The following is a 17,761-nucleotide window of genomic DNA, read 5'->3' as shown; positions in this document are numbered from 1 at the left end:
GACGCAGATATGTCGACGTAATCATGGTTGACTTCGTTCTGGTGCCTTCCATGCAGAGGTTTGTTAATCAATTTCTGCATTTTGCTTTCTACAGAGTATTCGACGGTTTCCAAGTAGTCCTGTTGTAGCTTCATCGGAGTACTATCAGCAACACAAACTACTCGATGAAGTTCTGACGAAACAGCCTTGTTCAGGAAATATTTTCGAAGTCCTTCAATTTCTTGAGACATACGGTTGGACAAATCAACAATTCTCCTACCCCCAGGGTGTCGTGGCCGTTCTATTGAGCTTTTTGATGTTTATGATCTCGTTTATGATATTTTGTCAGCATTGTCATTATTTTACTCTGTAAGGCTGCTAAGTCGGTGGTGGTCCAAGAGATGAATGAGTAGCTCAGTGCTGAGCAAGCGTAGGTATTAATCGCTTTTATCAGATTCTTGCCAGTTCTCATTATCCTTCTCAATCTTCGAGTGAACTCCTCCGTTAATTCTTTCTTCATCTGGGTCTGATTGATTTTTCTTGCCTGTTTGATGCCTAAATACTTGTATTTTCTCCTTTTAATGCTTCAATTTCCGCACCTTGTTTGAGTTTATTAATTAATTTGCCTCTCGTTATATGTTATATTGAGAAGACGACATTTTTCCAGTCCAAATTTCTTGATATCTTCCGAGAATCCTTCCACCATTTTTAGCATCTGTTGCATTTGTTTTTTAGAAGATGCGACGAGTTTCATATCGTCCATGTAAAGGAGATGATTCAGTTTCATCATAGTTCTACTGCCGCTCTTGATGGCAAATCTGTTGTCCGTAGAATTCAATCTATGAGACAAAGGATTCAGGCCCATGCAGAACCACAGAGGGCTCAGCGAGTCTCCTTGGAAACTTCCACGTCTTATTGGAATAGGTCCTGTTGTAATGGAGCCATCTGCTGCTTTCATTTGAAGACTAGTCCGTTAGGTTGACACGGCGTTTTCCAGGAACTGAACAATATTTGGATCTATTTTGCAAATCCTCAAGATCCACAAGAGCCATTCGTATCGAAGGTGAAAAATTGTTGTACATGATCGTTATTTTCATTGAATTTTTCGAACAATATTATTCCCAATTTTCAATTCAATCCATGAAACCTCACTTTTATGTTCAAGTATCGAGATCCTGATTAAATATACAGAATGACCTAATCAGCCATGAAAATAAAGAAGGGAGGAGAACACTCTATGATTGCTCGATGGAAAAAGGAAAGCTTTTTTTATCTTCTAATTATAATAGGATTTTTGCGTATGTGCAATATTCACATGTTTTTTGTATTTTTTCAGGAAATTCTTTTTCGATAAATTGATTCATGAACATACAACAGATTTTCTTCAGTTGTTAAAATTACAAATAGGTAATAGAAAAAATGCATATGGTATATCTGCACCTCATGTATTGTAATATTTTTAACCTTTTTTCTGCTCTTTCGAGTTTGCTTCGAAAACAGTCTTTCCAATTTCTTTTCTAGTTTAATTTGTTTTTTCATTTTATTTGATCATTATTATTTTCCATCATAGTCCAAAGCATATTCTATTTCCCCAAAATTAAGTCTTATATACGCCACTGTTATCCACATCTCCTTTCGATGGTAAATCATATTATCCGGAACTGATATTATGTTCAGTGGCTACTTGAAATCGAATCATCTGTTTTACTAATGAAAAAATCCGGAATTGTTTGTAAATTGCATCGGTCTCTAGTGGAAGTTTTACTTAAGAAAATTTTTCCAGAGTTTGTTGTCTATGAGGTATAGTATAAGAAATTAACACTATTATCAAAGATTGAATAATGATAAAAAGTTAAAATTATCATGACAAAGAGAATCATTGAAAATCTGTTAATCAATGAAACACCATATTTTTAAAATCATAAATCAAAGTCATTCAGAATACCGTTCGTTCATTATATTATTAACTACATACGAGTACACGTCTATTCAATGATTCTCGATTGCTATTTCTTCAATTTATTCAGAAATGAAAAATATCACTGATTTCATTTTTGGAAATCGAGTGGACCGTTAATTGAACAATCAAAGTTTTGTAAAGACCCCTGCCAATCTTTCAGAACTTTATTTTGGGAACTGAATGTTAAATGGTTGATTGAGCAATAAAAGTTTGGAGAAATGGGTATGAAAGATCAGTCAACAATCAACACATTGATGAATTTCAGTTCTGGCCTTGAAATTATAGAGTCGATTTGAAATTTCGAGTTTAAAAAACAATGATAAAAAACTTCTCGAATTTGAAAAGAGCAGAAAAAAAATGAGTATGATTTAATATATTTGTTTCCGACGCAGACCATTTTTTTACTCATCAACTTGAGTCGTATCTAGAGTTTCGATAATGATTAACAAGAATTGTCTTCTCTAAATGAGCAAAAACTTTATCACAAATTAGGCATAGGATAAATGCCTATTCTAAAAAAAACATAAATTTATTCGAAATGAAAATAACGCTACGTTAAGCGAAAAGAATAAGACACAAAAAAACGATACACCCACTTTTAATAGTTTTTCAAAGTGGACTCAGTTTTGCTAAATACTTACCTACAATTCCATGCTCTTTCTTGATGTGGCAGGTTTGGGGGAGGACGATTCTTTTGTTTTTATTTTGTGCCACCTCATTTTCGAAACTAATATCTTTAAAAGAACCCACTTATTTTTTCACACAATGAAATATTAATATGCAGGGTATTGTTGAGACACGAGCATACTCGTAAGTAAGTTACTTAAACGATCACAAATAGATATTGAATACAAGTATTCCCAAGATTTTCTCGTTCAATGCATCGGTTTCGAGCAATTTGATATTCAAGAATAAAATATGTATGCTGAAATTCGAAAAATTGTCTACTTGATGAATGCAACTCTCAAGTTTCAATCAAGGATCCATCGATATGTAGTGTCATAGATTTAGCTTGTTTTATTGAGGGTTGCATATCTTATTATGAAAAAATGGTTATATCTTTTTATCTTGACCGAATCGAAATAATAGTAGGGAAAAAAAAAGTTTCTTCTACTTCAAAAATCAACACTCCTGGACAAAAAAACCAGACAAACAAAATGTTCACCATTTTGTTGTCTATTTGTAGACTATTTCATCTAGTTCATCAACTGATATCGAGTCTGTAGGAATTTCACAGGGTAGAACTGAAAGTTGCAATTTTCTCTAAAATTCTGAACACACTGTGCAGTGTGGAGGTAATTAGTGACGCCATGATGGGCCTAAATGAGTTTTTGAGGCCTGTTCTCCTCTTAAAATTTTAAGTAATTTGGAATTGCCTGTTGTGGAACGTTTTCTCATTCTTCAAGAAGAGCTGTTCTGAGAGCTGGAATGGTTTTTCGGTTGACGGTTGCGAATAAGCCTCCCAAACATGTCTATATACTGACGTAAATTTAACAGGAAAATGTTAAGAGAAGATCAGGCTTCAGAAACTCATTTGAACTGTGGAGACTTGAAAGAGTAAATATGCTATAGAAGTATCTAGTGTGTATTATGAAGAATACATAAGTAAAATTGGGTATTAACACTACTTGGACACCTCAATTGCGTCATTAATTACCTTCACAATGTGTTCAGAAATTTAGAGAAAATTGCTACTTTCAGTTCTACTCTGATGTAAAGAGTGAGCAAAATTCGTTGTCTACTGAGGGGATCTCGAGAACTATAGCAGCTAGAAGAAAACGGATGACACATTCTCTTCACGAGCTTTTTTTTCTTGACTAATCCAAATCTGAAAACAATAACAATAATTAATTCATTTTGTTGAATCATTACAAGAATGAAATACAAACAAGTCAAAAAATATACATAAATGACAATGAAAACAGAATGTGAACCCTACAAACTGCTCCCAATCAACAAAAATTCGGTCACAGAATATGGTTCCGAATCCATTAAAAATTTAATATTTTCTTTTTGAAGGTTTTGAAATCTTGAAAACAGATCCAGCCTAACATTAATAGATTTTGAGTCATGAAGGAAAATTGTCATTTTCAATGAAGCTGAATAACTCGCTTATTTGAACTCGTATTCGAAATCTGTTGTTACATTCTACAGGCACTTTTTTATGACGAATTCGAATATGATATTATTGAATTCTTCGATCCAGTCATTTTCGAGATACGACAGTTAATTTTGATTTTTCAAATGTAAACTTTAGTGGAAAGTTCTTTCATATTGCTGCAATTTTTTGCTGATTTCAAAAATGTATCATATGTCGCTATTTACATACATACTACACGAGAAAAAAAAATTTAATACTTTTTCCTGCTGAATTATAAGTAGGCTGGCATAACCATAGCGAACGTTGAATATGCATTATCTTTGTGAAGCTGAGCCAGAACGGAAAACGCCCTGAGAGAAGTCACCAGTATTCACATCGGGAACGCCATACGTAGTGTTAGTTTGGCATGCTTATCTATCGATGGTTCACAATTCGAACACTTGATAGACCGTTGATAGATGTATCTATTTTTCATCATCTTACTTTTTGTAAAAATTATATTTATAGTGTATTATCGTAATTTTCATATTACTGACTCTTTAAGTTTCTTTCATAAATGGAAAAACCAATTATTGAATAAACTTTTTCCTTTAATGATCAGACGAAAGTCTTTTACTGTCTTGAAAATATCGATCTCGATATGAATATATGAAAGAAATAATTATTCGACTGTCGAAAGACACACAGAAGGTTGACTTCACATAGAATTATGTGGAGTTCACGAACCATAATGCATTTTCAACGGTCGCTATTGTTACGCCAGCCTACTGTAAATTAAACAGTGAATCGAAAAGCAGGAAAAAGTATGAATTTTTTTTAATGTTATATTCATGTCAATAGCGACATATGATACATTTTTGAAATCAGCAAAAAATTTGCAGCAAGATGGAAGGACTTTCAACCATAGTTTACATTCGAAAAATCGAAAATCCCTGTGGAATCTCGAAAATTACTGAATCAAAAAATTTAATAATATTAAATTCGAATTCGTCATAAAAAAGTGCCTGTAGAATGTAACAACAAATTTCGAATTCGAGTACAAATAAGCGAGTTATTCAGCTTCATTGAAAATGACAAATTTTCAATTTTCGTTCATAACTCAAAATCTATGAACGCTAGGCTAGACCTCTTATCAGTTTTCGAATATTTAAGAAAAAAGAGCTAGAGAATGTGTTATCAGTTTTGTTCTAGCTGCTATAGTTCTAGATATCCCTTCAGTAGACACTGAATTTTGCCCACCCTTTATAAATCAATTTCAATTTAAATTCCTGCAGACTCGACTTTAGGTGATGAACTCATTGAAATAGGGTACAAATAAACAACAAAATGATCAAAATCGATGCACACCCAAAAAAGTTATTGTAAAATGAATTTGGTGAAATTTTTTTCTGTCAGGTCATTTTCGTCCAGGAGTACTTATAGTAATTATCAATATAGGAATTACAACCTTTGTTTTCCTACTGTTTCGATGGCTCTCCTATCTCATTTGGAAGATATCAGTATTTCTGTTCGGTGATCCGAAAAAACATCAATCGGTGAGGATTCAGACGAATAATGTGGAAAACAGGTTATTCGTTAAAATAATAAGCATGGACCATTTTCAGAACAACTGATATACGGCTTTCATCCGAGATTTGCAATAAAATGTCTATTCTTCGGTATGTTCGCTTTTGTTGGCTTGTCGCCAGCTCGTTAACAGAGGAAATGATTGAAAACCAGGTTTATCGATTTGACACGACTCAGCCTACGAGAGTGTTAAACGCTTTCGAACTACAATGGTTAGTCATAACAGAGATCTGAGATTACTTTCGAGAGGTCTCATTAGCCAGTAATATGTGTGCCTTTACATGCAACAAATTTTCAATTGTTCGAGATTTTTAGCTCCTCCCAGATTTGACTGATATGTGGTTGATTATAAATCCATAAAAAAATTTTAAGAGGTTGAAACCCGAAACGATCACAAGGACTGAAAGACTGATGCCCCTGAGATTGTTTTTGTGTTTTCTAGCTAAAATTGGCATTTGATATAAAAACTGAATAACTTGATTTTCACTAACTTATATTGGGTGTCCCAAATAAAATTTGACCCCGCACAGAACTTTAAAACGAAGAATTTTCAAAGATTAAAAAAAAAACAGGTCAACTTTTGTTTTGGGAGGGAAGAATTTTCATCATGAGATCATTACAATTTTTAACATAGAACAATAATGTGTATATGATACAGTTTTTTTTTGCGTATGATAAAGGAGCTTAGGGAAAAATCAATAGACATATTGATAGGGGAAATAAGTCTATGTAAAAACCCGAGTAAAAAACGTTTTTTCCCCGTGAGAGTAGTGGATTGTGAGAGATGAAACTGTTCACAAAATAAGCTGAAATATTTCATATTGAACAGCATCTCGCTGTGCAAAAATTGATCCTTTCCGCTAAGAAAAGAAAAATCCGGGAAGTTTTCTGCAAGTTAGCCGAAAATTTTATCTGAATAAAAAAAAACAGAAGCAGAAAAATGTACGATAAAAAAATCGAGTTCTACTTATATGTCAGATGGACCTAAAATTCACAACCCAATTCAGAAAAGATTCGGAAACTTTATGTATAGCCTTAGAACCCTCCTTAAATTTATGAATGGGACAATGATTGTGAATTGTTACAACTCGATTTGAATGCTATTATGGAGTGGAGTTCAGCAAATGACATGGAATTCAACATAGAAAAATGTCAAGTGATGAGATTCAATACATTAAGATCACCACATCTGTTTGAGTACAAAATGGACCAGATAGTCTTGAGAGAGCCTTCGATTGTGAAAGATCTTGGGATGTATTTCGATACGAAAATGAACTTCATACATCAGATACAATATGTTACGAACAGAGCGTTCAAAATGCTCGGATTCATGAAAAGAACAATGAAACATTTCAACAATTTAAATGTTTTGAAGACAGTTTACTGTAGCAATGTCAGGAGTATCCTTGAATATTCCACCATCGTTTGGTCACCAGCTACACAGACAAAATATCGAACGCGTTCAAAGAAAATTTTTAAAATGAATAGCCTTTAAGTTGGATCTTTCCTTATCAACCGAGAGCTACGAGGTTGTTCAAACCGAACTGAATAAGATCACTGGAAATGAGACGAGAAAACTTCGACATAATGTTTGTGTACAAACTGTTGAACAATTTTGTCGAAAGTGAATACTTATTGAATCGAATAGCCAATATTGTTGAGATCCAGGGAAACGTTTCACGTAAGGTTCAACCCTACCGACTACACTATGAATGGTTCGATCGATATAGAGCACTTCGTTCAGCGAATGGTTGCGACATGGATCTATTCTCTGCATCAATTTTTTCACTAAAGCGATATTTCGAATCGCAAGGCTTGATTACTAGATGGAAATTTGGAGAGTTTTAGAAATTCATGCTTATTTTTGATTTTATGTTTTGAATAGTATTCTTTTTATTATAATGTAAAATGGCTTGTCCGTATAAATAAATAAATGATTAACCAGATGATTTATGGCTTCTTCTGGTTCCCCGCATTCACAAATTCAATAATAGGGCTCTCAACCGAATTCCAAGTTACTATTGGTGTGACCTGTTCTTATACGATTCAGAATACACCATATTTTCCTGGGAGGATCTAAACCAGTAACTTCATTCGATGGATCACTAATTCTTGGTTGAAAATAGTGCACGTATTCCATGCAGGAGGCCAAATGTCCTTGTCACTTACATTCGAACTAAGGAAACAGTTGGATCATAAGGGTTTACGCGACTTATGTAAGTCTGAGAATAATATTTTGTGGAATATAGGACAGAATTGGAAAGGAGTGAAATTCACTCCAAGAATGACTGTAGTTTGTTTACGAATATAAGGCGGTACAATTTTTGAAAGAACTGGTAACCATTGAATAGGTGAATATCTAATAATAATAATTCTTATAAACAGATTTAGCTGTGCATAAAATTTTTGCAAATGAGCACTACTGACCCAAATGGGGCAAAAATATTCAGCAGCCGAAGAAACCAAAGCACATTTTTGAAAATCCGTTCATTCTTCAGGAAATAATTAAATACACTGCGCAAAAAAATTAACGCACATTATGGAAATCTCAAATTTATTCTACAACTGAAGGTGTTCTCAATGATAATTATTTTTATCAGAATTATGCATGCATATGTTATCCACTTTCAACGGTTTTCTTCAATACAGATGTTTTTTCCAGCAGGAATAAAAAAAAAGATATTATCAGATTTTGAATGTATTGGCTCCATTCTAAAATCAGTTGTTCTCGATCAATTCTAGTGATCAATAGTTTTTCTTTCGTTTGTTTTTCCACACTAGATCGCTATGCAACGCGAAACACGCAATTTGACCCAAGAGGAAGGTGCCCAAGCGGTAGTTTTGCGAGAAGAAGGGTGGACATACACAAGAATTGCAAAAAGGTTTGGAGTTTCCTATACAAGTGTGTCCAGAATGTTGCAGCGAACATTCTCGAATGGAATGGCCAGCAAGAAGTCCAGATCTCAATCCAATTGAGCAGGTTTGGGACAACCTCAATACAAGGCTGAGAAGTTCAGAAAATCATCCAGCTACTCTTAATGACTTAGGACTCCAACTCGTAGAAATCTGGGAAGGATTAGATCAGAACATTTTAAGATCACTCATTTTGAGTATGAACCGTCGTTGCCAAGCTGTGATTAACGCAAGGGGTGGAAATACCAAGTATTAAATCACTTATCAGCATTTCAGTATTTTGAAAATTGTTCATTTCTCTTCTTTCACATAAGATTCGGTGAAATCCTGAATTTTTCTTCCATTTAATGTGTCTTGTTTCGTTCAAAACCTTCCCGAGAGAACATAAAAAATAAGTTATAAAGTCAATGTAGAGTTAACTTCCATTAAAATTGAAATTTTCAGAATGTGCGTTAATTTTTTTGCGCAGTGTATTTGAACTTACCGTCAAAAGGTGATGTGGACCAAACTCAAGATCCTAAGAGTTTTGAAGAATCCAAAAATAATATTCCAGTTCTGTATTAGGGAGGAAGATGACATTGTTAGGAAAACCACCTGAGGGTGGAAACATCCCCCGTTTTTTTATAGTTTTGGTTAAAAAGCCTTTTAACCTTCATCCCTCCTTACCTACGGCCTGATTTTCTTCAAATTTTGATCGATTACTTACCTAACCCTAATATGCATGTGTACAAAAAGTGATAAGTGTTCTTTTCAATGTCACTTAGTATAGAAAGAGGGCAAACTTTGTTGTCTACTGAGGGAATCTCGAGTACTATGGTAGGTAGAAGAAAACGGATGACATATTCTCGAGCTCTTTTTCAGAGAAACAAAGAATGGTCAAAACCGTTTTAGATTTATTAGCAAAAAATTAAATTGACGATTTCGGAAGAGTTCTCATAACTTTTCTGTGTTTGAAGTTACAGATCTGAAACTTGAACCTTCTACAGGCCCTTCTTTACGTAAATCCAATGACGAGCACCACCATTTCGAAACATTAGGCAAACTTTCGTTTTGAACTCAAACCTTCATTGAATTTATTATTTTTGAATTTGAGAACAAAAACATAAAGAAGTTATGAGAAATTTTCGAAATCGTCAGAAAAAAAAACAGCGAAAATAATGAAAGAGGCGATGTTGAATTGGTCTGGAGAATATCATTGGTATCCGACACGGCGCGAACATTAGCGGCTTTATTTAACGAGAGCATCCTGGAAAAAATATATTCGCAGCTTACGTTGTGCAACTGGCTGCAAAATTCAACTCAACTGGATCAGTCGGAAACAAAAAAAGGGTGCATGGAAGAGACGAAGCGTGGGACGTAGATGTCTTAGGTCATGTAGTAATAGATCCGACCTTTAGTACTAGAAAATTGTCCGTTGTATCTGGTACTTCATGCACAAGAATCATGGGAATCCTTGAACAACATAAATTCCATCCTTATAAGATACGATTGGTTCAGGAACTGAATGAGGATGATCCAGATCGCCGACTCCAGTTCAAAAATCAAAACTACATGTTCGATATCTGTTTTTCGTACGAGTGTTCATTTCACCTTAACGGCATTGTACTCCGACATAACTGTCGGAATTGGTCAGACGAAAATCCAAGATTATTTATTTATTTAGCTCTCGTGCAAACATTGGAGAATGCAGAAGACAATCAAAATCAACAAGACGGCCCACCACCTCATTTCTTTCAACCGGTGCGTCAGTTCTCAGATCCTCACGCCTAGATAGGAAAGACCGGACATATCGAGTGGCCATCCAGATCACCTGATCTGGCTCCACTGGACTTTTTTCTATAGGGTAACCTGAAATCCAAGATTTACGCTACCCAGCCTGAGTCATTGGATGATTTGCGAACTCGGATCAATAATGAATGCTGTCAAATTACATCAGGAATATTTAGTAATGTACGTGAACGTTTTTAGCAAAACTTATATTACTGCCCATTTCTAGCATGCAATAAACTAATCACAGAAGTAGATACTTTTTCACTATTTTACCTGTCTCTCCGTTATCGATGGAAATTTTGAAGCGAAATTTCAGTTTCTCTGCTACAAATTATTGATCTATTCTTGTTGAAAAATTTCGAAAGTATGACTTTTTTTATCTCAAGATTGATGGATGAAGTGGATTCATCTTTCGGTTCGAAAAAGTTCCTCTTTGCTCTCAATATTCTGACGCAGGTCCTTGAGAGAGTTGCCTAGAAACACAAAATTGGAATCGAATTCAAAGTACTTTATTTGCTCGTAGCTTTTCCACTCCGGGGTTCTTCTAAATACACTGAACTAGCGGTTCGCACCCTGGAGAATCTAGACTCGGATGAGTTTCACAGCATATCCATCAGTTGGAAAACATTCAGCTGAACTTGTTGTGTACAAAACGGCGAAAAAGGATCTAATACCAAATAGATCCAAGCAAGGATGAATTTAGTTAGAATTTCAGTTGGGATTAAACCTCTTTGTAGTATATATGCGTATACAGAAGGTATAAGGGTGTTTCTGAATCCAGGTGATCGATTATTTTGCTCTATAACTTTGAAGGGCTCTATACCTTGGAGAGGAAGAGGTTTTGAACAAAAAATTATATGAAAGACGCCCTAATTATAAAGCACCCTTAAAATTTGTTCGCAGAAATAAACTGTATATCTATCGGTTTCAGGAGAATTTGTCAAGGCCAAAAGTTGCCTTCCTCATAGTTACCTATGAATCATGTTTATGAAAATGATTATGGAAATGAAAGAGTTGAGGCTCTTTAAGGACAGTAATGCTTTTTTGATGCCACCTTATGGGAGCTCTGTATCTGGGGTTCGCCAATTTCTAGAAAATTTAATTTCCAGACTAGAAGTAATAATAAGTAAGTAAGTAAATAGAAGTAATACCTAGGTATTTCAATTTATTGCATTTTTGGCTAGAAAAATATGAATAATTATCAATAATCATGTTGAAACTCCAATTGGAATCTAGACTTACAACTTTTACTTCGAGGCATACACTTCTTTTATATTCATGAAAGCATGGTATAATTTTGGCTTATTTATTATTATCGCCGTTGGTACTTGTATCCATCTGAATTTCGAAAGAATAACAGAATTTATTTCTGTCAGTATTGCCACTAGAACTTATCACTACGAGGATATATTGAAAAATTCTTAGCCTACTATAAAACCAAACAATTTCAATGTCAAAATAATTTATTACTCAACATATTCTCCTCTTAATTGGATGCATTTATTACAGCAAACCTGAAACGTCTCTAGACCTTTCAAAAAATGTTTCTTCTTGCTCTGCAAACCAGACCTCCACAGCTTTTATTACCTCCTCGTTGAAAGAAAATTTAGGACCTTTCAAACTTTTTTTAGTTGAGGAAAGAGATGATGGAGCCGAATCTGGTGAACAAAGGAGGTGTTCTAGAAATTCAAATCCTAAATATCGAATTTTTTGCATCGCAACATGAGATTTGTGTGCAGGGGCGTCATCCAGCAAGAAAAGAACCTTTGGATAGCTTTCCGCGTCTTTTCCCTTCAATTTTTTCCCGTAGAGTGGTCAGTAATGTCGAATAGTAATCTACGGTTATTGTTCTACCCTTATCCTTATCAATCATGATTACTTCATGGCAATCCCAAAAAACTGAAGCAAGAACTTTTCCAGCAGATTTTTGGACACGAAACTTCTCAGGTCTTGGAGAACCAGAGTGTCGCCATTCCATCGATTGTTGCTTTGTTTCTGGATCGTAGAAATGTACCCAAGTCTCATCCATAGTAACAATTCGGTTCGAAAAGTCTACATCGTTTTCAAATCGAGCACAGATTGAACGCGATGCTTCCACCCTTTCACGCTTTTGGTCAACATTCAAACATTTGGGGGTCCATTTTGCAGCAATTTTTCTCATGTCCAAATTGACTTGAACTATGTATATGATGTCTGATAAAATCATGTCTTGATCTGCATCGATATTTTCACAGAAAGTGGCCTTCCCGATCGGTCATCATCTTCAATGGAAAATTTACCTCTTTTGAAGCTTGCAGTCCAACTTTTCACGGTCGCATACGAAGGACTTTGATCACCTAGGGTATTAAGCATATCTTCGTAAATCTGTTTACCTCTTAACCCTTTTAATTACAAGTACTTGATGATGGCTCGATACTCCAATTTTTCGATTTTCACAATTTAGCTGGACATCTTCTTTCTTTCAATTTATTGCGTAACTCTGGTTTACTTCTTTGACCTCAAACTTCACACTGACACTTCTAATGAGTTATTGTTGCTATGGTGAAGCAATATTTCGTATGCATGGAACTGGTCTAGGATAACTAGATATCGATACATCCTCGTATTTTGCATTGGTGAATACTGCTGTTTTTTCCTTTTTACTCCCGCTTTCGCAGCTACGGTTTCAGATTCAGATTTATCATTTTCACAAGCATTATTCGAAATCGCTTCAGTTTCACTGATCATTTTGTATTTTTACTAAAACTTAAGTTTCTCTCTATTGCTTGTTAGTGGATATTCGGAGTCAGCATCGGAGCCAAATGGCTCAGTGGACGTTCTGTTTACTGAAGAGTCAATGTCACTTATGGTGTAATGAGACTACCACTTTGTGATAACCAAGAGTAAGCAGTGGCGTATCGATAGATAGTAGTAATAGGCGAAGTTAAAAAAAGATAATTCAAAATACCTTCAACTCCTGTACCCAAAACGTTGCACTGTCGTATTATATAGTTACGCCAATGTGAGCTTGTGTCACGTGGCGTGTGGAGGTTTCAAATGGAGCCGAGTATTTTCGAACTCCTATTGAGCCTTTGTAACGGGTTTAGTTTGCAAAAGGGTTTTATCTCGAGCGCCAGCTATTCTTTCAGTAGGGAGAAATAGCAAACCCACCCAGGTACCTACTAGTAGGAGACAGAGTTCGGGGTTATCTAAGGTGGAAGCGATAACAAGTACTTTAAAACCGTATTTACTACAATGATCTGAATTACAGTGAACCATACAGTCATTTCCAACTAAAGAAATATATACAGTTCATGATCAAGTTCAAAATGAGGAAAACAGAAATAAAACAATTAAATTCTTACGACGGTCAGTAATTCAAAATTAACACAGTGAAATCAATGAATTAAACAACATTCAAATTAATTATATTCAGTAAAAATATCAGGTATTAAAGAAAGAAAGTAATCAATAGCGGTCACTTTGATTCCTTCTGAGACAATAAAGGATGTACGGGGTTCGCACAAAATTGACAGTTACCGGGTGTCTCAAAAAGATAAAAGTCTCTGTAATCGGTTAATTTAGAAATGGGTTTAATCCCGAGCACTTTCAGCGATTTTCATTGTACAGGCCAATCAGAATTGAAAATATTCAATAAACGGGACAGGTTTGATGCAGGTGAAACACAATTCTACAATTCACAGGATAACGGGGTAGTTTATCGTGGTCTCTCCGTGGCAACTTTGGGTGTACACGCCAAGCATTATCAGCAGAAAAACTTCGAGACTTCTGCCGATTGGTTTCCGTCACCAGATAACTAGGCGACAGAAGTCTGAGGTAAACGGGAAATCTAAACGGAACACAACAGGGGTAGAACGGGATAGGTTACTGTGGTCTTTCCGTGGCAACCTTGGATGTACACGCCAAGCATTACCAGTGAAACGACTTCGAGACTTCCGTCGATTGGTCTTGGTTCACCAGAGAAGCAGGCGACAGAAGTCTTCGTTAAACAGGGGGATTAACAACAAGGATTAACACAATTAAACAAATAAAAGAATGCAACTTTGAATCACGAAGTATGCGATATCAAGAAAAGACTTACAGTTTTTTCCGGTAAGGTCACACCACCACATAGAGAAAAGAAAAAGAAACAGATCGTAGGATCTTCGAATTTAGAAAAACATTAGGATTGAAATCAAATGCCGAATAAAGGATGAATGAAATGATGAATAACTATCGCACATTCGATCAAGAATAATGAATGAATCAACAAAGAATACAGAATACAGAATGACGTTCGTCCGGTGGTGCGGTCCTATTTATCAACTCTCCTACATGTGGACGGTCATGTGATCAAAATTGCATCCAAAAATTCGGTATTCTCGAATATTCTCCCCAGCAGAAATATTCTCGGTGGCTCTTATCTCTTTATCGTTAAAAGAAACTGTCATTATCCTGCAATCCACGTTGTTTTTATGCTGAATTCGGTTTGTTTTTGTGACGGAAAAACAACGGCGTATGCAGAAAGACACTTCTTTGTTTTGGATTCTCACGGCGGATTAATGATGGAAATTTCAATTATACGGAATTTGAATTTATTAATCAGGATTCTGAAAAATATTTCTGAAATGAAACGGCATAACTATTTATTGAAACTGAAATTTCCATCAGACGGTGTTGCATTGCTTCAACTGGAAAATTCAGGGAAACGGATATTTGAAACGAGGCTTGATTTTTAAAAACAATCAAGTATCGTTACACCTTCTTTCTATATTTTCTTGGTAGTAATAACCTTACTCAACTAAACGTGGTGAAATAGTGCAATTCCGCAAAGTCATTTTGAGTTCGTCAGAATTCTTGTCTCGTCGACCCCCAGCTGTATCTAAACAGGGGTTGCTAAAAAAAGTGATATGGAAGACCCACACTATTTTTTGACATACAATCACCCTTAAAATTTTTCCCCAATCATTTTTGTTTGTTTATGATAGCATTCGAGAGGAATTTCGACTTATGAAGTCAAAAGTTTAGTGTGAGGATTTCCCGAAGAGAAAATCCCGCCCATTCATGAAAATCCGAAGATCTTCTATACTCCCCTTCTTGTTCGAGAGGAACGAGGCGAATATCCAATTTCTCACGTCTTCCTTACGAAACTAAGCTTCTAACTTTGAAAGATGAGACCAGCGAGGAAATTAGATTTATAGAGAGAACAGATTGAATTTCGATGTCGAAATGAGAACAAGTTTCACCTAATCAACCTTCTCTATCTCTCATAGACCCTCGATAACAATATAAAGTATCATTGAACTGGGACACCTCGATGCAATCTTTCAAGTTTTCATGTTTTATATCCATCGAACATTCACAAATAGCTGAATAGAACGTGTAGTACAGGGTGGACAAAACTCGTTGTCTACTGAGGGGATCTCGAGAACTATAGCAGCTAAAAGAAAACGGATGACACATTCTCGAGCTCTTTTCTCATGTCTAATCCAAATCTGCAAACAGAATCGGCCTATCATTTTTAAATTTCGAGTTATAAACAAAAATTGAGATTACGACGATTCCGAAAAGTTCTCATAACTTTTCTGTCTTCGAAGTGACAGATCTGAAACTTGAACCTTCTTAGGCACTTCCATACGTAAGAATCTACTGACAAAAGATTTTTCTCCAATTCAAAAAAACAAATTCAGTAAAAGTTTGCATTTAAAAAATGATAGTTCACCTTATGATTAGAAATGAAAAAATAGTGGATCCAACGTAAAAAAGGTGCCTGTAGAAGGTTCAAGCTTCAAACCAGTATCTTCGAAGACAAGAAAGTTATGAGAACTTTAGAAAATTGTCAAAGTCAAAAACGAAGTATCGTAGGAGACTGCAGTTTTTACCATTCTTTGTTCCTCCGAAAAAGAGCTCGGAAATGTGTCATCCGTTTTCTACTAGCTTCTATAGTTCTCGAGATCCTCTCAGTAGACATCGAATTTTGCCCACCCTGTACACAGATTGAGTACATTAATGACCGTTTTTAACGTTTCAGTCAAGAAGATACAGCCTACAGATATTGCTATATCTTCTTGGTTTCAGTAAACAATGATCCAATTCTTGAACGACGTTAAAGCATACAACTTCTAGGCATTTTAGTGCACTAAACAAGGTTCAACAACTCAACCATTGCTTACTGAAACGATTGAAGCCCTTAGATTTTAAAAATGGTTGAACACAATTTTGATGTGAAGTGAAATTTTCCTAACTTTTATAAAAAGAGTTTGAGTTGACCCTTTCAGAATGGGGAATTCTCCTCAATTTGGGTTATCACTGCATATGCAAGTTTAAACTGAATAAGTATGAGTTTAATTCATGATTTTTTCAAATTCACCGCGGAAACTATTCACAATCATCCTTCAAATATGGGGTTTTAAAATTTAAATCGCTTTGTGCGGAGTTTAAGATTTGGCAAAAGCGCATACAAGACAATTAAAAGAACAATGTCCGATCAGCTTGTTTATAAGATACCAGCTGTTGATCTACAGGCGCGTACTTACTGGCGAGCTTTAACAGCAACTGGCCATAAAAATCCCATAAAGTTTTACGACCTTCCTCGTTCGTCGCAGACTTCATAGACAGTCATCTTTGTCTATCTCATCAAGGTAATGCATTTGATGTCCTTTATTATCAAGGCATATTTCAGTCGATGTTGCCAGCTTGTACAAATTTCACAAAACGCTTTAAACTTTACATGCCCATTTTTATTTTTCATTTTTAAGTGCTCAAAATAATTTTTTTTGGGAAACGGTTGAAATGGTTATTTCAAAATGTGACGTTTCAAAGATAATTCATAAAAAATACATCAATTTCGTCAGAAGGAGTATTCCCTATTGCCTTATTCGAATCTTCAATTCTTTCAACAAAGTCTTGGTCTTGCCTATTGGTACATAAACTTAATTTTTTATGACACTGAAACTATGTCACAAACGATTTTATGGAATGAATTGAATTTCGGACTATAGTTTTAAATTTATTTGATGGATCTTTTTACAACACAAGATATCACCCACGTCTTCCAGTTTCCTTATTATGACCACTACGTACCATAAAAATACCAAAAATTCAAAGAATCCAACACTTGAAACTAAGTTGGACGCTATCTGATGAATATTTGAACGTGTTGTAAAATAAAGGTATTCCTCATATTTGCTCCTACAATGCGCCGTTTTCGAATAATTTGATGTTCGAAAATAAAGAATATCTGTGAAATTTGAATGCAACTCTATTTAAAAGATCCACAGATGTGTAGTATCACAGATTTAGCTAGTTATTCTGAAGGGTACTTTATAGGGTTTCTTTTGACCTCAATAATTTACTGTTGAAATATTTGTATGAGTCAAAGACTCACCTTGGAGTGAATACAGGGTTGATAAAAAACCTTAATTACCAAATCATGTACAGAAATAGTTCTTTTTATTTTTGGCATAATAAGTGAGGGTTGGTATTACAAAAAA

General features: G+C 35.1%; 1 protein-coding gene across 1 annotated transcript in view; it reads left to right on the top strand.

Annotated features, from left to right (window-relative positions):
- The window catches only part of LOC123307452 (multiple C2 and transmembrane domain-containing protein-like), a 123,342-nt gene that overhangs the window by 6,163 nt on the left and 99,418 nt on the right, over positions 1 to 17,761 (top strand). The window lies entirely within an intron of this gene.

Source organism: Coccinella septempunctata, chromosome 2, assembly GCF_907165205.1.
Source record: "Coccinella septempunctata chromosome 2, icCocSept1.1, whole genome shotgun sequence".
Taxonomy (NCBI): domain Eukaryota; kingdom Metazoa; phylum Arthropoda; class Insecta; order Coleoptera; family Coccinellidae; genus Coccinella; species Coccinella septempunctata.
Note: the sequence above shows the minus strand (reverse complement) of the source record. Positions and strands in the feature narration are given on the sequence as shown.